Source organism: Aulostomus chinensis, chromosome 4 (assembly GCF_037954235.1).
Source record: "Aulostomus chinensis isolate RoL2024-O1b breed Wild chromosome 4, RoL_Achi_v1.0, whole genome shotgun sequence".
Lineage (NCBI taxonomy): Eukaryota > Metazoa > Chordata > Actinopteri > Syngnathiformes > Aulostomidae > Aulostomus > Aulostomus chinensis.
The window spans coordinates 25,356,156-25,382,007 of NC_141323.1; the positions used below are offsets into that span (position 1 = coordinate 25,356,156).

The 25,852-nt window shown below is 42.0% G+C and overlaps 5 non-coding genes across 5 annotated transcripts; 4 read left to right on the forward strand and 1 right to left on the reverse strand.

Annotated features, from left to right (window-relative positions):
• Positions 1 to 5,571: 5,571 nt before the first annotated feature.
• On the forward strand, positions 5,572 to 5,653 carry trnas-aga (transfer RNA serine (anticodon AGA)). The gene has a single exon. It is a non-coding gene; the product is annotated as a tRNA-Ser (tRNA).
• A 2,650-nt stretch (positions 5,654 to 8,303) lies between these two features.
• On the forward strand, positions 8,304 to 8,376 carry trnaf-gaa (transfer RNA phenylalanine (anticodon GAA)). The gene has a single exon. It is a non-coding gene; the product is annotated as a tRNA-Phe (tRNA).
• A 243-nt stretch (positions 8,377 to 8,619) lies between these two features.
• trnak-uuu (transfer RNA lysine (anticodon UUU)) lies at positions 8,620 to 8,692 on the forward strand. The gene has a single exon. It is a non-coding gene; the product is annotated as a tRNA-Lys (tRNA).
• A 2,322-nt stretch (positions 8,693 to 11,014) lies between these two features.
• Positions 11,015 to 11,086, reverse strand: trnah-gug (transfer RNA histidin (anticodon GUG)). Its single transcript has one exon. It is a non-coding gene; the product is annotated as a tRNA-His (tRNA).
• Positions 11,087 to 16,432: 5,346 nt separating this feature from the next.
• On the forward strand, positions 16,433 to 16,504 carry trnae-uuc (transfer RNA glutamic acid (anticodon UUC)). The gene has a single exon. It is a non-coding gene; the product is annotated as a tRNA-Glu (tRNA).
• The last annotated feature ends 9,348 nt before the right edge of the window (positions 16,505 to 25,852 follow it).

A 25,852-nucleotide genomic window follows, 5' to 3' on the forward strand; every position in this document is an offset into this window, starting at 1 on the left:
TAAAAAAATTTTAAAAAATGTTGATGTTTATAATTCCAATACTGTTTTCACTGGTGCCCATCTTTCAGCAAACTGTCCTGTTTTCAGCTGTAACCTTGCTGTGATTTTTTCCATGATGTATACATTTTTTACTCTATTCCTCCATTGTGATATGTTTGGAGGTTCTGGCTTTAGCAAGCAGGCTGTTATTGTCTTTTTAGCGATCAGAATCAAAATCCTCCACAAAGCAATCAGGTTTCTGTCTGTCAGATTCTCAGGTGGTATGCCAAGGATAAACATTGCTGCGTCCAAAGCAAAATTAATGTCCAAAATTTGCCCAATCTCCTTCCGACCATTCTCCCAGAAGTTCAACAGCTGTGGGCAATCCCAGAATATGTGCGTAAAATCTCCTATTAACTGACATCCTCTCCAACACAGTTCAGATGTGTTGCTATATTTTGAAGTCTTAGATGGAGTGTTGAAATATCTCATCTTCACCTTCCAGTCAAACTCCCTCCACATTGGGCTGCTTGTTAATTTGTGTCCTGCTCTGAATGTTTCCTCCCAATTTTCATCTGGTATAATCGTATTTGTTTCTAATTCCCATTTTTCCTTAACATCCAAATTGTTGTCCTTACATTCATGTTGTAGTACTCTATAGATTTTTGATATTAACCCCTTTTTAGTCTCCCCCTCCAAATACGACAACAGCAATTCCTCCAGCTTAGATGGTGTTCTACAAATATTTTCCCACTCTCTGTGCTTCTGAAGGTAGTGTCTTCATTGTAGAAATTTGTAGAAGTCATGGTTCGGTAAGTTAAACTCTTTTTTAAGTTGCTCAAACGACTTCATATACTGTCCATTGAAAACTTGTGCAATATAAATTAACCCCTTACTTCTCCATTTGTTGTACCCTGCATCCATAACAGATGGTAAAAAGTCTGGATTTCCTGCTTTTTTGGTGATTCTACTTATTGAGTTCGATATTTTCAGTTTTTTTCGCACTATTGACCATACTTTTATTGTTACCCTAATCCAGTCATTACGCAGCCCCTCTTTTTTCTGCATCTTCTCTTTCAAAAACGGGAGTACCTCCAAAGGTGTTTTCTGACAGGAATTTTGTTCCATTCCCACCCACATTGTGTCTGTCTCCTTCGTGATCCACGTAATAATCGCTCTAAGTTGTGCTGCCCAATAATAATTTTTTAGACCAGGTAAATTTAACCCTCCCTTCTCTTTTGGGCAAAGAAGGATTTTGTATTTGATTCTAGCTTTTTTATTTTGCCAAACAAATTTAGATATGATTTTGTCTAACATCTTAAAAGTTGAACTAGAGACCATAATTGGCAGTGACTCGAACAGAAACAACAATCTGGGTACAATGTTCATTCTCACTGTTTCGATTCTTCCCACCATCGACAGGGGCAATATCTCCCATCTGGCCAAATCCTTCTTTATTTCTGTAATCAGTTTTCCATAATTTTCTTTAAATAGCTGTGATATAATGGGAGTAATAATGATGCCAAGATATCTAAACCCTGTGGTGGTCCATTTGAAATTGAACTTTCCCTCTAATTCAGTTGGATATTTGCCTGAAAGCATCATTGCTACTGACTTAGATTCATTAGTTAAATAACCTGATGATTCTCCATATTCATTCAGATTGTTCAATAAAGCTGGTATAGTTAAGGAGGGTTCACTTAGATATGTTCATATATCGTCAGCAAATAAAGATATTTTATGCTCCACTCCCCCTTCATCTCTTATTCCCTTAATATCCTTATTTTGTCTTATTGATTCGGCTAATGGTTCAGTACTTAATGCCAACAGCAATGGACTCAGACAATCCCCTTGTCTGACCCCTCTTTTGAGGGGAAAGAAATCTGAACAGCATCCGTTAACTCTAATCCGTGATTTGGGGTTTTTATAAACCAATTTTACCCAATCTATAAATGTTGAATGAAACCCAAAAACTTCTAATGTCCGATATAGGAAGCTCCATTTTACCCGGTCAAATGCCTTTTGTGCATCTAAACTGAGCATCAAAGCGGGTTGTCTGTTGTTTTTAGTACATCATATAAGATTTAATGTTCTCCTAATATTGTTAGCTCCTTGTCTACCAGGGATGAACCCTGTCTGATCTGGTTTGATTAATTTTGTTATATATATCTGTATCCTATGTGCTAAAATATGAGTCAATATCTTCAGATCACTACATAACAAGCTGACAGGCCTGTATCCTTCACATGTGGTTGGGTCCTTTCCTTCTTTATGTATGACTGAGATAATGGCTTCTGACCAAGATGTTGCTGGGTCACCTGATGTCAGGGCATAATTAAATCCTTTGAAAAGGGCTGGTGTAATCTCCTTCGCAAAACACTTATCAAATTCTCCCGAGAGCCCATCCGTGCCAGGGGATTTATTATTTTTAAGTACCTTAATTGTATTAGCTATTTCCTGTACTGAGATTGGCCTAACCATTTCAGATGCCTCCTCTGTTAATAATGACGGTAAGTGCAATCTTTTGAGGAATGCCAGTGTTTTATTTTCTAGTGATTGCGAGTCAGGGTCATCATATAGATTTTTATAATATTCTGCAAACGCTGCTGCTATCTCCGTTGGCTTTATCATATATTTTTTAGAGTTAGGATGTCTTATTTTATTTATCGTCCTATTTGCCTGGGCTTTTCTAAGTTGAAATGCTAATAATCTGCTGGCTCTATTCCCCATCTCATAATATCTCTGATTCGTAAACCTTAAAGCCCCCTCTGCTTTGTAAGTTAATAGTTCATCGAGCCGTTGTTTGATTTTTTTCAGTTCGATAAGTGTTGAGTTACTTGATGTTCTTTTGTGTTCCAATTCCAACTCTCTAATTTTATTCTCTAACATATTTTGTTGCTTTAATCGGGCCTTTCTCATTCTGGAAGATATCTCTATTATTTTCCCTCTAATAACTGCCTTCCCCCCGTCCCATAAAATTGAAGGTGAAACTTCCCCATTGTCATTAGTTTGAAAGTATTCCTTTAAATTTTGTTTTAGTTCCTTGACCACACTCTCATCTGATAACAGAGATACATGAAGTCTCCAGTATTTGAAAAAAGATTCATTACCCATATCTACCGTTAGCGTAATAGGAGCATGATCACTTATAGTTATGGTGTCTCTGCCACAGTCCAGCACTTTATGCATATGTTGTTGTGAAACGCAGAAAAAATCTATCCTTGAATAACTCCCGTGTGGGTTTGAGTAAAAAGTCAAATCCTTCCCTCTAGGGTTATTTCTTCTCCATGGATCAGTAAGACCTCGCTCTCTTATGACATTATTTAGTACCTTCGATTTTTTTTGACACTTGGTCCCTGTTCTGGAGGCAATCTATCCAGCTTACCATTCTGCACTGTGTTAAAATCACCCCCAATCACTATCATCCCTTTCCCATTGTTGGCAATTACGTTGGCTATATTTTTAAAGAATGCCGCATTTTCCTCATTTGGGGCATAAACATTTAGTATGGATATTGTCATATCGCTTATGGAACCAACCATCATTATATATCTTCCCAGATGATCTTTTGTCACTTTCTCTGTATGAAATTGCAGGGATTTATTTATTAATATGGCTACTCCCCTTCTTTTTCCAAAAGAAGCATGAAATACTTGGTTTACCCATTCCCTTTTCAGTTTGTTACATTCGTTGTCATCCAGATGTGTTTCTTGTATCAAAGCTATTGAACATTGCATTTTTTTCAATTGACTCAGTATTTTCTTTCTCTTTATGGGGTGATTCAACCCATGGACATTATATGACACAAGGTTTAGCCTACTCATATTTGTTTAAGTGGAAACCCAGTAACTTTACATCTCTTATTAACTAATATAACTGTGCAAAAAGTAGCACAGCGAAAAAGACAAGTCTGCATCTCCTCAAGAACTAATACACAATAACAAGAAAAACAAGACTCCCAACTGTCCCCTGACCAGAGAGTTGTGACGAAGGCCCTCTGGTGGTTCGCACTATGTGCACTTGCAACTTCTCGGATGTTGTGTAAAGTTGCCATTTGCTCCACAAAAGCAGTGATTTTGCTCCAAAATAGAACCAAAACAATATTTTGTCTGTTGTTTTTTTTTTTTTTTTTTATAAGTAGTAAATTACCTCTTAACCAGCTCCATTTGTCTTCGTGTATGTCCTTTTTAACAGACACTTTTATTGATCATGTATATTTCAGGGCATCCTCTTCGTATGAAATACTTCACTTGATAAGGGCCCGTAGATCCGTCTCTGTGATGTTTGGCTGCTGTCTTCTCCCCCTCTGTCCCGTCATTATGGTCCAGCTGCCTTGCGCCATCACTCTCTGTAGTCTCTCGGTCTCGTCCTCCTCCTCCACCTGAATCCCCATATTCCTCAGCATGGGTGCAGCATCCATTAATGTGGCAAACGTCTTTGTCCCGTCTTCCAGAAAGACTTTCAGCTGTGCAGGATATGGAGATTGTGCCTTCACGTTCTTCTCCTTCAGTTTCTTTATGACTTCCCTTACTTGTTTCCTCTTTTTTTGTACTTCATTTGTGTAATCCTGGTTAAAGTAGACGTTACGTCCCTCATACGTGAGCTTTTTCTTCCATGCTTCTTGAATCAGCCGTTCTTTCACCCTGTAGTTGAGGAAGCGAACAATTATTGCTCGCGGGGGGGCCGTGTTTTCTCTCGGCTTCGTAGTCAGTGATCGGTGCGCTCTCTCGAAATGAACCGCCATTTTATCAGGGAAGTTCATTGAGGACTGAATAAAATGAGTCACAAATCCTATGGTGTCGTTTTTCTCAGCGCCCTCTGGGATTCCGTGTATTCTTATGTTGTTTCTTCTTGATCTTGATTCCAAGTCCTCGCATTTCGCGGACAGCCTTGCCTCGTGTTGAAGTAGAAAAGTGACCATTCTTTCCAGCCTCGCCGTCCGGCCTTCCGTGTCGTTAATCCTCTCTTCCATCTCATCTGACCGCTGCTCCAACTGAGCCATTTTCTCCCCCATTTCAGCTATTTTAGCTTCTAGTCTTGCTAAGGCTCCTTTGTTTTCCGTCACCGCGTCTGCATGTTCTTGGCGTAGTTTACGGAGCTCCGCTAATATCATCGATACCTCGTCTCCGGACATCGCCATCCCCGGTGCGGCGCTCCGCCGGCGCCTGTATCATTTGCATTTTCTTTCTTAGCTGACTTCCCTTTTTTGTCCATTTTATTTCTCTTATCTTTAGTCTCTGATTATCCGCGTCCTCGACCCCTTTCTGCTGCTAATATCACGTTAAAGAGCTATTTTTACATAAGTTTTCTCTCGGAGCAATTCTCCCTCGTGTCTTCTACATCATGGCGTCACCGGAAGTCCCTTCACATGATTTTCATTCAGAAACAATAGAATTGTCAAAAACCACAACAGTTTTCAGCTTGCTGGTAAACAACACACACACACACACACACACACACACATACACACACACACACACACACACACACACAAATAGTTTGTGTTTGTGAGAAGATAAAAAAAAATCTACTGTGCTGTGTAGAAGATTAATTGTTGAATATCAATCCTCTACTCATGTGCATGGGAGTGTAGTTGTTGTGGCCGAGTGGTTAAGGCGATGGACTAGAAATCCATTGGGGTCTCCCCGCGCAGGTTCAAGTCCTGCCAACAACGTTAAACTGCTGTTCCAGAGGAGACAACATCTGCTCTTACTGTAGGTCCATGTGTCAAAGGTTTTCTTTCAAGGGCTGTAGCAGCTGATGATGAGGGAGAGAGAGAGAATTGGTAGCATGTTGTCTTGTCTCAACCATTCTGGTGTTGACCAAAATCTTTGTTGATACTCCAGTGGTGGTGAAGGTGATGGAAATGTTCCAAGTGGGACGGTTCCATGTTCAACCAGTTTCATCTGGAACTGAGGTGGAGCTTAGGGTTACGTAGGAATTGGTTTGGTTTAGTCCCTGGGAATGTCAGTTGGTGTGTGTGTGTGTGTGTGTGTGTGTGTGTGTGTGTGTGTGTGTGTGTGTGTGTGTGTGTGTGTGTGTGTGTTTACATGCAGACTTTCCCTTGTGACAGCTGATTTGGTTTGGAATCCATCTTAGTCAGGACATTTTGAGAAATTCTATCATGTCGTTGTAGTTATTTTGATTTACAACACTGGAAAAAAAAATCCCCTCCCCTCCAAAAACCCTCCTCTTCAACTTTGTACCAAAGTTCTACAATTCTACAATTCTACAATTTCATTTAGCAGACGCTTTTGTCCAAAGCGACGTACAACACAAGCAAGAATTTAGACTTAATTAAGGAAAAGTCCATAGGAAGCGAAAAAGTGCTTCAGTTGTGATTTGGTCACAGCTACCGCCATCTAGTGGCAGAAGAAGTGTCGCCCCCCCCCTCCCTTTTTTTTTTTCTTTTTTTTGACAGACATACAACATCACACAACACAGTTAGTGCTACATAATCACTAAGTGCTGGGTCTTGGACCCTCTGACTTATTCTACCCCACAGCACAAAGAGGAGAAGAGTCAGGTCAAGTGCCTCGGTGCTCTCTGAACAATTGAGTCTTCAATTGTCTCTTAAAAGTAGAAAGGGACTCAGCAGAACACACAGAGTTCGGTAGTTTGTTCCACCATTTGGGAACCACAGAAGAGAAGAGTCTGGCTAGAGATTTGGAGCAGCGCTGGGCTGGAAGCACCAGGCGTGCTGCTGCATTCTGGATCATCTGCAGAGGCTTGAATGAGCATGCAGGGAGGCCTGCCAGAAGAGAGTTGCAAGTTGTCTCCTCATCAGGCACCACAGGATCCAGTAGGTTCAGTTAAAACAAGTCATTAGAGATTTAAAAAATGTCCATCAAACACAAAATAAGGCTTCAAATAGGTTTCCAATTTTATTTCATGTTGACACATTTTGTCCATTTAACATCAGGACTGCTCCTAGATCGTCTCCATGACCTCATCCCAGCACCAGAGACTTTGCTGTGACACAACAGCAGACAGCAACAAGGACTGCTGCAGTGCACTTGGTAATTGGATGCACTGAAGTCATCCATTCATGTCAGTGATGTCACTTGGCAGGACTGTCATTGCCGTCACTTTCTAGAAAAGAATCCAGACTCCACACGTGGCTCCCATGATAACTGATGGACCTCTGGTTGGAGGCTGGACGATGATGTTTGGTCTGGGGGGGTTAAGATGGTGGGGGCTGTTTCAGTTCTAGTGCTGAAGGCTTTCGCCATGACAGTCAGACTCTCAGCTGTCCCTCATGTTCCCTCATATGTGCAGTGTGGACCTCACACTCTGAAATTAGCCTGAAAACTCTTCATGAAAAGCAGGAGACTCAGAGTCTCTGTGGCTCAATCGGTCAGCGCGCTTAGTTAGTCTTGGTTTTCAGAAATCATACAGCATACAAATAATAGCAGGTTGAAACACATTTATTTAAAAGAATTTAACATGGTCACACACACACACACACACACACACACACACACACAGAGCCTGTCTTTGGTATAAAATGGTCTGTCACGTTCTCTCACGTTGCACAACAACAAAACAAACAAAGACGGCCATGTCCAGTGTGGTCCTGGATATGACGACTGGACTGCAGGGTCCCAGTATCACTGTGACAATTCTTTTACCAGCTATGACCTTGGACAAGAACTTCTCAGGAGGAAACTTATCATGGTGGCACAGTGAAGAAAACTAGACCTGAGCTGCCTGCTGAAATCTTGCAGGTGAAGGACAGAGCTCCACCTCTTTGACAGACACCACCACTGTTGGCTCATGTTGTCAGTTTTTGACACACACGCATCTAAACACACACACACACACACACACACACACATCTAAACACACACACACACACACACACACATGCATGTTCTTGCACACAGAGACTTTTCCTCTGTTTTTGTTTTTTACTGGTTTTGAACCAGTAGTTGTTTTCTGTTGGTTTCATTTGCTTGACTGGTTGTTGTTTGTTTGACCTTGCAAATCCATATTTTGGGTTCTGGCTTGTTCTGCTTTTCATTTTGTGTTTGTATCATGTGAAAGTGGCATAATTAAGACAAAAGACACTGTTAGAACAGAAAGATCCAGAAAACCCAACAACAAAAGGTGTGTCTGGTACAGATGTGGAATTATTGGCTCACACAATGTTGAGGCCACTGGGAAGAAGACAAACAAAAAAGGCTTGTGTGATTCAGACATTCATCAAAAATGGTCCTGTCGAACTGTTCAATGTGTCATGACTTCAGAAGCTCAAATCCTCTCTCAGGGCTAGTGAGAGTGGAAGAGATTATAAAATGAGAGAAGCAGGGCCCTCCTTCAGAGCTGAAATAGCTCAGTTGGGAGAGCGTTAGACTGAAGATCTAAAGGTCCCTGGTCCGATCCCAGGTTTCAGCAGAGGAACAGCATTGACTTTACTTTCCAGTGGAGGAACTGCAGACATGAAGGAAACTAACATCTCGTCCTGTGCATTCTTATGACATTCAAGACATTTTTGGAGCCTCTTGTTGGATTTTGCCACAGAGAATCAGTGCCAATCAAAAGCATGGTGGACTTTAACATGGAGGATTGAACAAGTCAAGAAAGCAGCAGTTTGACCTTCACAGGTGTTTCTTTTCCTGTCTAAATGCTGTAGGAAGAGCCTGAGTAGCTCAGACGGTAGAGCATCAGACTTTTAATCTGAGGGTCCAGGGTTCAAGTCCCTGTTCAGGTGCTGTGGATGTTCCAGTGTTTGACAACATGGTACTGGATGAAGTTTAGTGTTGAACAAACTGTCATCATCAAAAGTAGAAGTGTTCTTGTCTTGCCACTGTGAGACTGTTGCTAGAAAAGTGACCAATAATAATTTCATGTGGCATGCAATTAACAAAACACCCACATTAATGGTTGCAGGGGGGCTGGAGCCTATCCCAGCATTTATGGGCGAGAGGCAGGGTTCACCTGTGAGCTCTGTCAGGTATGAAGGAACCTGACTGTTGAGGACGTCAAACCTGCAAAGACACAAACACACCCACCAACAGGACCCTGCACACACAACGCTGCATAGGACCCAGGCCTGGGGCCGTCACCAGTGTTCCCATAGAAACCACCAGCGTAGTCCAACATTGGGAACATGAACTGTGTTATAATACTTTTCCAGACTTCTCATGGAAAAAGTCAACAGAAGGACAAAAGTCATTTTAGCAAACCAGATATTTGCTTGGACACTGAGTTCATGTGAAATTTAAATGACAGCTGAGAATCACGCCAGAGGCCTGGATATTCAAAGTCTTCAACTTTTGCTTTTGTTGTTCCATCAAGAAAGCCAATGAGCAGTTAGTTGACAACCAAGAATCAGGTCAAACGGAAAACAACATACGATATGAGGTTTTTCTTGTTTCTTGATGGGCAGCCAACAATATTTTCAGCATTGGATCATTAAAGTCTGTTTCATTTCTGATGTCGTGTTCTAAAATAATTGCTCACCTAAGAGGATTCTAAAAAGTCAGACTTTCTCAGTGATATTCTCTTCTCAGGCTTTCAAATCTTTTACATTTCCATTTTCCACAAGTGAGTAGAAAGTTGTTACTCTCTTTGAACCCAGGATTAAAAGCACATCATTAAATGACTTGTAGTGATATTCTCCTGTTAACATTCCAAATTATTCATTGAGATTTGGACTTTACGGAAACATTTTTCCAGATTTTGATGGGCCAGTACAGCAGGAACTGGGGCTCATTCATGTCGTGGTTTAAATTTGAGCCTGGGTTTCTTCCCCTGCAAGATAAATCTGGAAAGCATTTTGTTCAATTCAGAAACGGTTTTGAAGGCAATTTCTCCAGTTGGTCCTGGAACTAGAAAGAGATCTTGTGGTAGGACATTTGTTTTTACTCTATCAACCCTGTGACTCAGACTCAGAAAGGAAATGGAGTTCCATCTTCTTCTATCATCTTCAAGGAGTTCTGGCCCTAATCCAGGTGGAGGTTTTCCTCCATGTGTTCTGGAGGTGAGTGATTAAAGGTCAGAACCTATGTTTTAGAATGGAGAATTAATATCCAGCAGAGCTTCCCAGTGTTTCAAAGAGTTTTATTAATGCAGGTCCTGTGTTAGGGGGCTCACTTCAATATGTTAAAACATCATCAGTGTCCAGCGCCACCTTGTGTTCTTCTCCATTTATGTGGACACCCTTAATATTTGTGGTCTCTATCAACCACTGTACGAGGGGCTCGATATAAAGAGCTGGAAGCAGCAGGAACTGGGGGGTCATGTCTCATGGTCTCTCTTATTTTGATATCCCATTTGTGTCCTGTTCTTCCTGTTTTAGTTTGATGTCGAACCTCCCCTCTCATTTTCAGGTTACTTCACTTGCCCTTGTCTTCTGTTTGCCTGAGTCTCTCGGTGCATTGGAATAGACGTCAGGACTCTGAGAGGGAACGACCTCAGCAGAGACTCCTCTATTTAGAGGAAAGGAGAGCTTAGAGAACACTTTTTTGACATCATTCAACATCCTCAGGGACGATCGTTTACAAAGTTCGATTCAATATAGGACACATAAAATCACACCACATGAAGCAGGCTAATGAATAATAAATCAAATATAAAAATGCTTCATTTTAAGATATAAAATATCTTGTGAATATCTGGAGCTTAATTCCAGCAGCAGACCTCCTCAGGTGATGGAATTTATATTTGACATGTTTACCATTAAATGAGACACATTTGCAGTCCATTGAAATCTACTTGTGTTCATGGTGAGTTGATTTCAAAACATGAGCTGACAGAATCTACGTTTAGGGAGGAACCACCATATCCAGGGGTCTGGACCTTTTTGTAGTCAGAGCCATCAAAGTAGCAGACTAAGCTAGCAGATATTAGCATTGAGAAGAGACTGATACCTGGAGCCTACTTTTGGGTCTGGTCAAGTGATAACAAAATAATATGACATCATTGTCAGACTGACGCCTGCTCAACACTGACCAAACACCGCCCTATTGCATTGTGGGAAAATTCTGCTTGGTTTGTGTCCATCAATACACACAAGAAATTTGTCTCATGCTGCCGTGACCCGGAGTCGAACCGGGGTTGCTGCGGCCACAACACAGAGTACTAACCACTATACGATCACGGCCTCCTCAACATCAGATTGAGCTTCCATGTCTTTGTCTCAGATGAGATCAAAGAAAGAATTCTAAGATCAAACACAAAACTCTGAGATCAAAGATTGATGTTCCCCAAGGTTCAATTTTAGCTCAGACCCTCTTCAAGGTGGAACCAGCAGAGGAGCTCAGTAGAGACAACTGGACAGCAGCAGGACAGAACAGAGGCTCTCCACAATGGCAGGAGACAGGAAACAGGTTTGGACCATCTGGGCTTCTGTCTACTTTGATGGTTTTTAAAACATTGAAGGAAATTGTAAAAATCACCATTGTGTTTAAATCATGATTTCTAGTTGAGTGCGTTTGCTCATCTGTTCCAGAAGCTTCTTCTAGAGTTGACGCTGGATGAGTGGAGGGACCTTTTTGATCATCAGGACTGCTTTTTGATGGCCTGATGGTGCATCGGGGTCATCATGGTCCTCCACCATCTGCAGGGGTTCCAGGACTGTTGTGGTGTTTGTGGGAACTGCAGGGAGAAGCTGAGAACTGGAGAGGAAGTCCTGGACACCAGCAGACCTCTCAACACCTGCAGCATTTTTTCAGCTCCACCAAACCCAACATTCACTGCCTCCTCATCATCTGGGCATCAAAAGCAGCTCAGACCTGCTGCAGCTCAGCAGACCTCAGCCATTTTTAGGATGTCTCCATGATTCTCCTTCACATGATTTTCATTCAGAAACAATAGAATTGTCAAATATCACAACAGTTTTCAGCTTGCTGGTAAACAGTATTTCAACTTCCATTCCACTGTGTAATGGCAGTGACTGATGTGTACTATATGCAGTACTAATCAAGTACAGCCCTGACTGATACTTCATCTCCAATGATAGGAAGGATAAGAATGTTGAAATGGACCAACCAGGAATAGAATCTCAAGTCATGTCAACTTTACTGAGCAGCACTCAGTTAATTTCAGGAAACACAAGACATTTTTACCACATGTCAATGAAGTAGTCAGCAAAATAAATATGACACTAAACAGTAGTTGAGGGAGAGCAGAGCTGGAAATAAGACATTACTGGGAGGGGAATAAATCTGAAACATGCAGAACCAGAACACAGCCACAGCTTTCTGTCATTTTCTGTCTCAAATACTTGACAAGTTTCAACTTGGTCCAAAACCTGCTCACCTCTCTGGGTGTCAAGTGTGTCTGCACCGTCTGACCAAACTGCATCAATTGTATGAGTCTTATTTCCTGCAGATCAACTCTGGGCAGTGTTGATTGCAAGAAGAAAAAAAAGTGGAAAAATAATGGAGTCTTTGCCAGAAATTCCTTCTGGCTCAGGCCCTAAAAAGTGCTGTCAAGTCACATTAGAACCAAGCTCTTTTGTTCTCCTGCTGTCACTGTCAAGTGCCAGCTTAACATGTGAGAGGTAGCAGGATCCATGCATGTGTTCATGTTTACAGCAGACAAGGAGGAAACCTTGGAGGATTTCAGGGACTTTTAGCAGTGGTTCACACTTCAGGTGTGAAAGCTTCTCAGTATAAAGTATTAAGTGCGCAAGCCAGGAGTTGAACGTAGAATCTTCTGACAGTAGTCAGTCATGCTATCCATTGCACCACCAGCCCTGTGAAAACCTCTTCATGTTCATGTGTACTTCATTTTAAAGGAAATCCAAACGATCTGGTGGCATTTTCAGGGGACACAATGGTGCAGTGGTCAGCACTGTGGCCTCACAGCAAGAAGGTTACAGATTCGAGCCCCAGCTGTGTGGAGTCTGCATGTTCTCCCTGTGTCTGTGTGGGTTCTCTCTGGTACTCCAGCTTCCTTCCACAGTCCAAAGACATCAAGAGGGGACGAGGCTGATTGATACTCTAAATTGACTGTAGGTGTGGCTGTGAGTGTGAATGGTTGTCTGTCTCTATGTGTTGGCCCTGTGATGGACTGGTGACACATCCAGGATGAACCCCGCCTCTTGTCCGAAGGCTGCTTGGATAGGCTCCACCCCCACACACAAACCTTGACATATAATCAGTGGAGAAAAAGAAAATTAATCTACACTCATGACTCAATCTGTTTTGAGAACTGAACTGGATATAAACTCTGAGAATTCAGAGTAAGGACCAGGAGGGTGGGACACAATAATAGACAGGAGTAAATGTGGAGTCTGGGTTCTTTTCTAGAATGTGACGGCAATGACAGTCCTGCCAAGTGACATCACTGACATGAATGGATGACTTCAGTCACATGACTGGATGACTTCAGTCACCTGACTGGATGACAGTGTAGATGCCAATGTAGAGGTTGGGGAAATAGTCTCTGAGAATCCAGCTTGAACCAACGCCCTCCTTGTTCTTCAAAAACCCAAACAGCGACCATCAGTCTCCCTTCAATCCTGTACTTGGGTTCAATGTTGCTGTTCCATTTTGCAGCAGTAGGTGTCGCTGTGATACCAGGTTCAGTTCAAGAGTCCCAACTCCAGCTCATGTTGGTGTCCTCAGTGGCAGGGTAAAATGGCGCTTCAGTGGATCATGTGGATCAACTCATGTCTGTCCTCACTGCTCCACAGGTCTGTCAAATGTTCTGTAAAATAGTTTGAGCACAGCAGAGATGCTAGATTAGGAGTTGATGGGAGTTGTTGCAGATACCAGTGTCCAAAGTCCAGCTTGAACCCAGTTTGTGCCACTTATTTGTCAAGCTAGCAGAGATTCTTTTCACTGCCAAGCTAAAGTGACTTCTGTCAACAAAGGTAAACATACAAAAGGATATTTCTACTGTCAGTTCAAGATTTTTATCAAACTTCTTTTTCATAGCTTCAACCTTCCTCTTGTGTTAGCTTTCTGTTCCCATCTCTGATGTTAACAGGTCAGTTTTGACCCACGTCTTCAATCAGCTGTAAAATAAACTAAAAACAATTTTCTATCATCCAAGTTGTTTCCCATCTCTTGGTTTCCTTGTTAGGCTTCCTTATCCATGGAAATATTGATTTGAATATTTTGTTGTGGGCCTCTGGACCTTTTTTTAGTCAGTAAACCCTCGATTTCAGTTTAAAAAAATGGTAAAATGAACCTCAAGAAAATCATAGAAATAAACAAAAGGTTGTTGTGTTTCCTGACCATTACTGAGGGGTGTTAGAACACATCTCTGACATGATTTGTTAGGGCCTGAGCCTGAAGGTACTTCAGGCGAAGACCCTATTATGTTTGCTCGTTTTCAGTCAATCAGTCAATAAACTCAGGCTCCGGAAAAGGAGACGAGTTCGTAATACGTATGAGTATGATTTATGTATGACACATACAGGAGGACAGAGAGGAGGAGAGAGAAGCCCAGTGCACCATGGGAGATCCCCCAGCAGCCTAAGCCTATAGCAGCATATCTAAGGGCCAGCCTAAGCAGCCTAACTATAAGCCTGATCAAAAAGGAAGGTCTTTAGTCTGTTCTTATAGGTCGAGAGGGTGTCTGCATCCTGGACCGAAACTGGGAGACGGTTCCACAGGAGGGGAGCCTGATAGCTGAAGGCTCTGGCTCCCAGTGTACTTTTAGAACTCTAGGAACCACCAGTAACCCTGCATCCTGGGAGCGAAGGGTTCTAGCTGAATAATAGGAGACTAGGAGCTCTGTCAGGTATGAAGGAGCCTGACTGTTGAGGACTTTGTATGTTAGAAGGAGAATTTTGAATTCTCAAAGGCAAGGCAAAAGGCAGACAAAGGCATGGACTAGTTTTTCTGCATCTTTTTGAGACAGGATGTGTCTGATCTCAGCAATGTTTCACAAATGAAAGAAAGCAGTCCTAGAAATTTGCTTAATGTGGGCATTAAAGGACAGATCCTCATCAAAGAGAACTCCAAGGTTCCTTAGGGTCGTGCTGGGGGCCAAGGTCATACCTTCCAGGGTACCGATCTCAGTAGATAAACTTGTAAAGTGTCATGTGATAACTTCTCTTCTGTTGTGATTTGGCATTTATAAATAAAATTGACTTGACTTGACTTGACTTTGAAGTTAGAATTAAATTTAAAGTAGAAAAATCTTCCCTCTTCAATCCTGTCACTAAGTGTTGTAAACTGTTTCAAACAAATTCTACTGTTCAACAGTTCAAGTGTTTCTGATGAAGCTGAATGTGCTCTCTTATACTTTCCTCAATTGTGTTTCTTTCATGTCCTCCTGACATCAAAGACAGAATTTTAGGTACTGTCAAAGTCCTGATGACATCATCAGGAATTCTGACTTTGATCTGGAGACTCTTGCTTTAACCTGAATTTGATCTGACTAATCTTTTAGTTTAGGTTGCATGATACCGACCACCTCATTTCTCCTGATGGACTGGTGACCTGTCCAGGGTGAACCCTGCCTCTTGTCTAATGTCACCTGGGATCGCCCCCCCCCCCCCCGTGACCCTTAAAGGATGAGAATAGAAAGTGGATGGAGGGATGGACTTCACACTGAAATCAGCTGATCTGATCCACATTCTAATTGAAAAAGTAGTGTATATAATCATGTATATAAAATTTTGTAGTATCTTTCCAAAGCCTCACTTGCCTCCCCTGACCGCACGTCACTGACACACACACACACACACACACACACACACACACACACACACACACACACACAGCTGAGACATGCAGCAGCTCACAGTAACTGCCTCCGTCACACAGCAGATAGACTCCTTTCTATCATAAGATAAGAAGTAGAAAATGGATGGAAGTGATGGTTGAACTGATGAACAGGTGATTTGTCCAAAAGTCAACATCAGATTCATTTCCAATCTGTGGAAGCAGTTTCATCTTGAGGTTCCAGGTAAGAACAGCCAGCTGTGGGCTGACACAAATCTTTTCAGGAGCACTTCTATGCACCAGACCTACCAGGTTGAATTGTGTCTGTATTCTGAGGGCAGCAGGAGGACGGAGGAGTGAGGACACACACATTTGGGAACTGAGAGTAGCTGTGTGTGTGATTTCCCCTTCAAAGATAAAACCAGCTCCTTCATGCTGGCTTTGAAGGCTTACAGTCACACTGACTCTGGTGGTCTCAGTTGAGCTACAGAGGGTCCACCAAGACCACCAGACACCTCAGCTTCCCAAAGACAGTCCACCCCCAGGATCTTGCCCCCTCTCTGCTCCAACTCAGCCCTCCATTCATAACGTGACTTTGTCTCAGTCTCTTCACAATGCCAGTCACTGAAACACTGACGATGTGATGGGGGCTTCCTGTCTTTATTGCATTTTCTTCAAAGGATCCCGTGTGTCTTCTTTCTCTCTGTCTGTACTGAAGTGTGGTATCAGGCCCAGCTTGAATGGGTGACTGTGTCTGAGTGGCTCAGCTCAACTGAGACCACAGTCATTGTGTATCATCTCTGTTGTTGGAGAGCTCTGTGTGGTCCCTGATGGTCTAGTGGCTAGGATTTGGCGCTTTCACCGCCGCGGCCCGGGTTTGATTCCCGGTCAGGGAATGAGTTCTTTAGAGGTTGAAACTGGATACAGGAAAGGTGGTCCACATTATGGTGGAGGTGATGAACTGTGAATCCATCGTTGGCTCCACTCTCACCCCCATTGCCAGTGTTCTTGGTTCACTCTGCCATGGCCCCAAGTTGAAGGGGAACTGTCACATTCAGATTCAACCCTTTGTTAGACACAATTAAGTCACTGACTCCTGCAAGGACAAACTCTGTAATCCTCCTTAGTAGCTTTGGTTCCTTCTCAGCACAGAAAGTGTGTTCACTGATGTAGGAACAGAAAAACTTAGAGCTCCAGTCCTTCGTTCCTTCCTCCACTGAGCAGAACAAACACAGAACAGTGAGGCAAGGCAAGGCAAGGCAAGTTTGTTTGTACAGCACATTTCAGCAACAGGACAATTCAACGTGCTTTACATAAAACAAACATAAAAAGACATTCAACATAATTAGAGAAAGTAAAGACAGAGAAAGACATTCAACACAATTAGAAGAGTTACATTGCAGCTTAAGTAAAGTTAGAGATAGAAGCTAAACAGGCAGATAGAAGTTACAGTGCAGTGTGAGATACTGATCAGAGGCCTCAAGTTTGATTTAATAATAGGCCACGGTAAACATATGGGTTTTTAGCTGTGATTGAAAAGAACTGAGAGTTTCAGCAGACCTACAGTTTTCTGGGAGTTTGTTCCAGATATGTGGAGCGTAGAAACTAAATGCTGCTTCTCCGCGTTTGGTTCTGACTCTGGGGACAGAAAGCAGACCTGTTCCTGACGACCTGAGAGGTCTGGATGGTTCAAAACGTACCAGAAGATCAGAAATGAATTTTGGTCCTAAACCATTCAGTGCTTTATAAACCAGCAGTAGTCTTTTAAAATCAATTCTTTGGCAGACAGGAAGCCAGTGTAAAGACCTGAGAACTGGAGTGATATGATCTACTTTCCTGGTCTTCGTGTGGACTCGAGCAGCAGCATTCTGAGTCAGTTGGAGCTGTCTGATGGATTTTTTAGGGAGACCTGTGAAGACACTTTTACAGGAGTCGAGTTTATTGAAGATAAACGCATGGACAAGCTTTTTTCAAATCCTGTTGGGACATCAGTCCTTTAACCCTTGATATGTTCTTCAGGTGATAGTAGGCTGACTTTGTAATTGTCTTTATGTGGCTGTTAAGATTCAGGTCTGCGTCCATGACTACACCAAGATTTCTGGTTTGGTTTGTGCTTTTAACATTACTGATTGAAGCTGAGCTCTGACTTTTAATCGCTCTTCTTCAACTCCAAAAACAATTACTTCAGTTTTATCTTTGTTCAGCTGAAGAAAATTCTGGCACATCCAATGGTTGATTTGTTCAGTGCACTTACTTAGTGTTTGTACTGGGTTATTGTATCCGGCCAAGGAAGCAACGGTGCTTCAAGCAAAAGGACCAGAGATCAGCAGCCATGTTGCCTCAGCAGCTTGAAGGTGACTCTTGTAGGGAGACCATTTCATTTCTTGTTCACTCTCCCAATGAAGCTGATGTGTTTCAAAAGATCAAGTTAGGAAGCAGCAAAATGCACCGAGTGACCTCAAGTTAATTTTAGGTTGGAGGAGCGGAGCTCTGGTTCCGCTGGTATCAGCCCGGTCCAGTGTTGTGGATTTCTCTCTCTTCTCTCCAACATTGTAGACCAGCAAAAGCAAGTTAAGAGCAAAAACAGGTTTCTATCAGGTCGTCTCTCTAAATGCAGCACGTCTGTGCTGATAAACGTCTCATGATTGTGGTTTGTCTCCACCGGCCTCCCCCCTCCTCTCTATCAGCCTCTGACTCTCACTTTCACCCAATGTCCTCCCCTTCCTCCTGCTTGTACGACTGAACAAAGATTTGTAGATTTGACACAAAAATACAAGCCTGTGGTGCAACGCTGCTTCTCACACAGAAATACATGGAAACACTTGGCCCTCAATCTGCTGGTCTGACCAACACATTCACTTGCAGGGTTCTTTTAACAGGCCTGAAATCACCAGTTCAGTTTCCCTGCTTTGAAATATGTGATGACAATGTGTGAACATGACCAAGTTCAAGGTTGAAGTACTGCAGTTACTACAAGATAAGAAGTACCTGGATGATGAAGCCTCTTCAAGACATTCAAGCAAGTCCAGTTGCTTTTATCCTTTAAACTCAAATCTGATCCAGGATCAGTGAGTTTACACTCAAAACTATCATTAAAGTGAATTAACTTTTTTCCTGTCTGTTCTATTCATGATTCCTCTGGCAGGTTTGTTATTAATATTCCAGGAATGTGTGTCAGTTTTCAGTCTTTTTTTCCTGTTTCCTTCACAAACATGGGGGATGAAGTCCTGAGTGACGATCAAGAAACTCCCTAAAAATGAGAAGTAACGACAGCAAGGAAATCACCTGAAGTCAGTAAAAGTGTCATTTTAAGAAATGGATTTAAAAGTCAGATCAGAGATTTTGTCAGATTTTACTTTTATGAAATGCCTGGGAAAAGCTTGCTTTCATCCTGAGCTCAGGAGGGTTCACTGTTTTGTTGTGCAGTGTTGTGTTTTTGCCTCTGGAATGAAATTTCATTCTTATGTACACTGCTTGTTCTCTCTCTCTCTCACTCTCTCTCTCTCTCTCTCTCTCTCTCCTCCACCTTCGTTAGCAGTCCAGTGAAACTCAGCTAATTTATCTGAGGACTTCACTTTGAAACCCTCTGTTTCAGACACGCTGTCGTCTGCCTCCTCAGATGCTGAAACTGTCAGAGGTCCTAAAAAATGTCTGGAGAATCATGGATGAGATTCACCTCTAGTAGGATTTAACAAAACATCTCTGTGTTGTTAAATGCAGTTGACATGAAATGTGTTAAGTTGGTCAGGCTTGTTTTATGAAGTAGGTGTCGTTTTATATCAGGAAACAGGAGATGTGGTGCTGACAATCTGATGCGTCTGCAGCAGTGAAGGAGAGGAAACTGCTCATCTGATCAGAAGATCATGAGTGTCGCAACTCTGATGTGGATGACGTGTCCGACCCCCAGCTTTATCTTTGTATCACTTCAGCACATCAGGAGCTGTTGACACGGACATGAAAAGCTGCACTTAAGAGTCCTGATGAGGAAATAAGAGTGAAGAAACTAGTAGCAGACGATCGGAGGAGCTTGACACTGGACATGGATGGCAGGGTGCTGCTGGTGCTGCTGGTGCTGCTGGTGCTGTGGAGCTCAGGTAGGCTTCCTGTTGGAGGTGTTGTTGATCTGCATGGTTCAGATAGACGTGTGTTTGAAACGGCTCAAATCAACTGGCTCATGTCCTGGAGGCAGCAGCTGCATTTCTGGATTGACTCCCTCACTGTTTGCTCCAGTCGGCCCTCAACTGCTCTGATGTTCTGTGTTCCGTATGTCAAGAAGTCAAATAAATGGACTGTTCTCCAGTTGTAGTGTGCTGGTACAAACACAGTAGTTCAATCACATGAGGTGGCTGAGCTGCTGCTAAACCCAGAGAGTGTCGGTCCTCCACAGTCTAACTAGTCTCAGCTTAGTTTCAGATCAACTTGAAAAATATTCTTTTAATTTACATGAAGCAGGAGAGACAAGATAACAGGAACGCTGAGAAAAGACCGAGTGTCAACAACTGAACCATGAAATAAGAAACTAGAATCAAAGACACTGAAGCCACATTTGCAGAAATTGTGTGTGTGTGTGTGTGTGCGTGCGTGTGTGTGTGTGTGTGTGTGTGTGTGTGTGTGTGTGTGGGGAGGGGGGGTCAGAACCAGAAAAGACTTTTTTGCCAATGTTGTGCATTGAGGAGCGATTTGGTCAAAATTATAATTGTCAATAATTATGAATATAATTTTTGATTATTGAATGAAATACTAATTAATATTGAATATTAATCAATCGGGGCACCACCCTGATGAGTTCAGGGAAACTAAAATGTTGACCAAATTTGTAAAAATTGTCAGTCTCAAACAGAGTTTATCCACTAAACAGTCAATATTCTGTCATATCAACTAAACAGGGACAACTCTGATCTTAGAAGAGTGAGATCAGAGCGCTGCCTATCACTGAGACACGTGACCACAGTTTTGGACACAAAAGACACTGCGACTTCTCTCTTATGATTAAAAATGTTTATTAAACACAATGCATCAATCAATCAGCAACACGTTGGAATAACAGTTCAATCGAACCAAAAGATACAAAGTGATAACGTGTGTGTGTGTGTGTGTGTGTGTGTGTGTGTCCCAAAGAGAGAAGGAGGAGGGGGGAACCTGGTTGCCTAGCAACCAGTCAGCATCAGCAGCAGAGGCTCACAGCTGAGGCTGGCTAGCCACTCGTTAGCAGCGTCGGGTGTGGAACCAAACGAAAGGAGGAAGCTGCTGATGGAAGCCACCAGCCGCTATTCCATCTCCTCCCAGTTCAACCCCCAGACCCAATGTCAGGGCGTCTGCTCATGACATATTTGTCTCATTTATTTATTATTCATTTATTCAAGTAGTTGAGCAATCGGACGGTTGAAAGTCATTTTGTGTGTTTTCTCTTTAAAGAGGACTGGACAAACTGGAAAGGGAGAGGCAGGAAATTGGAGGAAACAATGAACAAGATTAATTCATGAATTGAAATGCTAAAATTAAAAGAATTATCTGGGGGAAAAAGGAATAAACTAAAAATAATTTTAACAAATCAATAATTCATTAATAATGAGAGACTAATATTGTGTCAGTGTTGTGTGTAAATTGATGGTGTGTGTGTTGTGTTCATTATCTTTGTATCTCAATCATATTAATAATGAATGATGAATATCTATCATGGTAGGCTGATGAATGACATCTGAAGAAGATCATTGTAAAAAGAAATAGAATAAATGAATGGGTAGAGAAATAAATCCTACTTTAAGGCCTTTTAACATTTGTAATTGAGAACCTCTGGTTTCTATCATACAGAAATATCAATAAAATATAATTCCACAATAATTTTGTACAGCAAAGAATAAACAAACACATAGGAGACAAAGAGTAGAAATATGTAATTAATGACTATCACCATAATAAGAAAAACAATAACCATAGTTGTGATATTAATATAAAGGTGATGTCATCATAAACAACGTTGTTAATGCCAGAACAATAATAGCAAGAGTAGTGATGAGAACCAGAAAACAGTGATGCCACAAAAACAGTGATAATAATAATAATAATAATAATAATAATAATAATAATAATAATAATGAGAGAGAAGTGTCACATTTCATTAATAACTTGTGTTTGGTAATAATAATGGTGAATGAGGATAAATTGTTCATCTCTGGTTTGCTGTTCCTATTTTTTCCTCCTCCACTTGCAGTGATTCCTCATACAGGATTTGTAGCATTTCTACTGTCAAAAAATATATAAACAAGCAAGTGGACGAGGAGAAAGAGACCAAAACATAGTTATAATGTCTGAAATGATACATTATTAATAATAAAATAGAAAAAAATATTGATTGAGTGAGAGTATTAATAATAATAACAATAATAATAATTTCATCATGCAGTAATTCTGTATTATTCAGAATCAATGGTATCCTTTTCAATGCTTTTGTTGTTATCACCACGATCAGTAGAAATGTTTCTAATACAGCAACAATAATATCAAATGTAATATAATTATGATATTGTAATGAAAACAATAAATGTATGAACAAATAAAGGCATTTTAAAAAGAATAAAGGGTGAATGGAGCTGGTGTGTGTGTGTGTGTGTGTGTGTGTGTGTGTGTGTGTGTGTGTGTGTGTGTGTTGAATGTGTTGGGTGTTTGTGTGTTCAATGTCACTTTGAGGGTTGGAGGTCAGGTTCATTTATTGATGGTAGTGGACCAGGTTTTACTGAAGTTGGTGGTTTCATGGTTGATGGATGCAGACATTTTTCCAGGGATTTCTGCTCATCAGCAGCTTCTTCCACTGTAGGATGTTGAGGTTGTTTGGAGGTTTCCAGTCTAACAGGATGGACTTCTGGGTGATAGTGAGTGCTGGAGGGGAATGCTGGAAGATGGATGATGGAATGGTCGTTGCCTCCTGGCTCCAGTTTGAACTCTTCTCCAGTACGACCTCCATCATTTTTCTGTCCTCAGTAACTGTGATAATTGTGTGTACGTGTGAGCATTTGACACCAGAAAAGACCACTGAGGCAGGTTTACTGGTCACCAGCACCTCTCCTCTCCTGTGACAGGTCTCCTGCTCCTCTCCTCCTCCACTGAGGGAGGGGGGAGGGGGGAGGGGGGGCACAGCTCCCTTCTATTTCCTTTAAGTTGGCTCATAGCACCGTAATTGAAAAGGTCCTGGAAACTCATCATGACACAGTTGTTAATCCAGGTCTGAGTGAACATGACTCTCTCAGAGTCTTGATACTCCAGTCTGGAATTTCAGTTTCTTTTTGGAGTCCTTTCTCAATAAACCCATCATGATACTGGTCCTCTTTGGTGATGTAACAGACTTAAATACTCTTGTAACTGTCATGTCCATGCATGTAGTGGTGTTCTTTGTTTGCCATGTGTCTATGTTGTGTCATGACGTCCTGTTTTATTTTGAAATTTAACCATCCTCCCAGTTTCTGGTAACTTCCACTTCCCCGTGGTGGATTTCCCACCAGTCTGATTGTCTTCCCCACCCCGACTGTGTCCTCCTGTTTCCGTCACCTCATGAGTTTATGTCGTCTGCATTTCTCTTTGTCTGGTGCGAGTTTGTCTTTTCCGTCAGTTCCAAACGTGCTACGTCATTTAATGCCTCATCAAGTTTGTGTTTTTGTTGAATCTTTGTCTAGTCAGGTTTTGTTTTCCATGCCATGCTCCTTACCTGATCTAACTTTGAGTTTCTTTGTCACTTTGTCTAGTCAGGTTCTCCTCAGTCGAGTGAGTTTGAGTTTTTGTAGTTTAGGCTTTTTTCCTCATAAGAGTGGTTTTGATTTGTACTTTAGTAATAAACTTTCTTCATCTGGCACCTTGCCTGGGAGTCGTGGCTTTGGGTTCTCGTCCAAGCTCAATTCATGACAGGAACAAAGATAAAGTGTGCACTTGATTTATTAGGTGGTACATAATTATTGAAGTGGTAAAATTGTTAAAATGTCAATAATCATATCATAAATCAAAATAATTCTTGGATAATATATCCTGGGAGTCATGGTTGTGCAGTGGTCAGCACTGTTACCTCACAGCGAAAAGGTTCCAGGTTTGAGCCCAAACTTGAGCACAGGATCTTTCTGTGTGGAGTCTGCATGTTCTCCCTGTGTCTGTGTGGGTTCTCTCTGGTACTCCAGCTTCCTCCCACAGTCCAAAGACATCAAGAGGGGACGAGGCTGATTGATACTCTAAATTGTCCGTAGGTGTGGCTTTGAGTGTGAATGGTTGTCTGTCTCTATGTGTTGGCCCTGTGACGGATTGGTGACCTGTCCAGGTTGAACCTGGCCTCTCACAGGAAGGCTGCTGTGATAGGCTCCAGCCCCCCGCTATCCTTAACAAGATAAGAGGTACGAAATTGATGGGATACATCAACTAACATAACGTGTTACTGTGACAGGCCTAATATACACTCGTAATTTTAGGAGGTGCACTTGTTCACCTGGTGCAATAAAAACATTTTCCACTGAATACTTAAAAATAGCCTCGATGATGTATATTAAACATCAATTATAGATTCAAATTTGTCATTGTTCAGAGTACAAGTACTGACATGCAGCTAGCATCCAACCAGAAGTGCAAATCAACTGGAACGTGCAGATGAATCCAAGTATAAATGTGGAATAATGTTGTATTATACAGTTTAGGCAGGAGTGTCATGAGAATCACTCCATTAACTTGCTGTGTACATGAGGTTAGATCACATATAAACAAAGCTAGTATGTTTACTTCAAACCAGAGGTGCTGCCTGGAAATGTAGCATCAGTTTTTATGTATTTAGCTGCTTCTCAAGCACATTTTCTTCTCCCTCCCTGTCGGCTCCACCCTCCTCCAATTGCAGTACTTTTGAGTCCCAAAATGCTGAGGCAGGTGAAGGAAAAGTGCTCTCACTTGACTGGACCTGCAGTGAGCAATAGAAAGTAAAATGTAAAACTCATCCAGGAAGGCCAATTAGAGGTTGGACTTTTTGGAACAGCAGAGCCTCCATTCTGGGCTCAGGTGTTCCAGTGTGAGGGCCATGAATCTTCCCTCCTGGACTGTGGACGCTCAGGGTCTGGAAACACCTGCTCACCTGGCAGATCAGTTGGACTCATCTGCTCAGGTGGAGCTTTGGTTCAGGTCCTCCTCCGTCCTGTTTCATATTCATGTATTAATGATGTTCTTGTCTCTGCTCAGATGCTGATGATGTCAGGTTGGTGGGAGGAGCAAACCACTGTGCTGGTAGACTGGAGGTGAAACACCTGGGAGAGTGGAGAGCAGCAGAGACAGACGGGTCCTGGACCCTGAAGGAAACAGCTGTGATATGTAGATGGCTGGACTGTGGTTCTGCTGTCTCAACACAGGAGAGAGACGAGTCCTCAGAACGACTCATGTGGTTCATCTACTCTGAGTGTGTTCAGTATACACCAACACTGAAGGAGTGTGTGAGATCATGGAACTCTTCTGGTTCCACCATCCAGGAAATCACCTGCTCAGGTAACATTATTGACACTAACAGTCATGTTACTGAGATCCAGGACAAGTTGTCTTTGGCTGTTTACATGAACACAAATGTTCCTCTATGATTCTGACAATAACATAACAATTTTTTTAACCTTCATCTCGCCAGAAGACTCTCACTGCGTGTTTTCTCAATTGCATACTTCTATACTGCATACTTAAAATTTTGAGTCTACTCAACTGAAAATGGAAAAACGTATGGATAGTTTTCAAAAATTGAGAATGCCAAAGTTCCCGGATGACGTACTCCAATCAGTTAAGATTTTGAGTGTGCAACTGTGGACACTTGCTGTGGTGAGAGTCGGCCAACACTGACTTGAATAGAGTCATCTTTACATGAAATAACAGTGACAAGTAGGAAATTCTGTGTGGACACGGGTTTGAAAAGATAAAATCACTTGTCACCAAAATGTTGTGCTAAATAAATCACACAATTAAACTCTACAGACAGTTGCTTCTTCAGCCAGTAGAAGGAGGACATCGTGTTGTTGGTGCCTATCGTGGTGTAACAATGTGCGATGACCCTCCATTTTGCTTTTTTACTGCTTCAGAAATTGACAAACAAGCACATGCAAAAGGAGGCGGTAATTAGCTGATGCTGATGCGGTGCTCGCCAGTCACAAATCTGTGTAGAAGAAGAAGACATCACGTCATCATTTTGAAGAGTGCACCGCACGGCAGGATGTGGTTTGGGACAGCACTGCACCCTCGAAACACGCGCACTG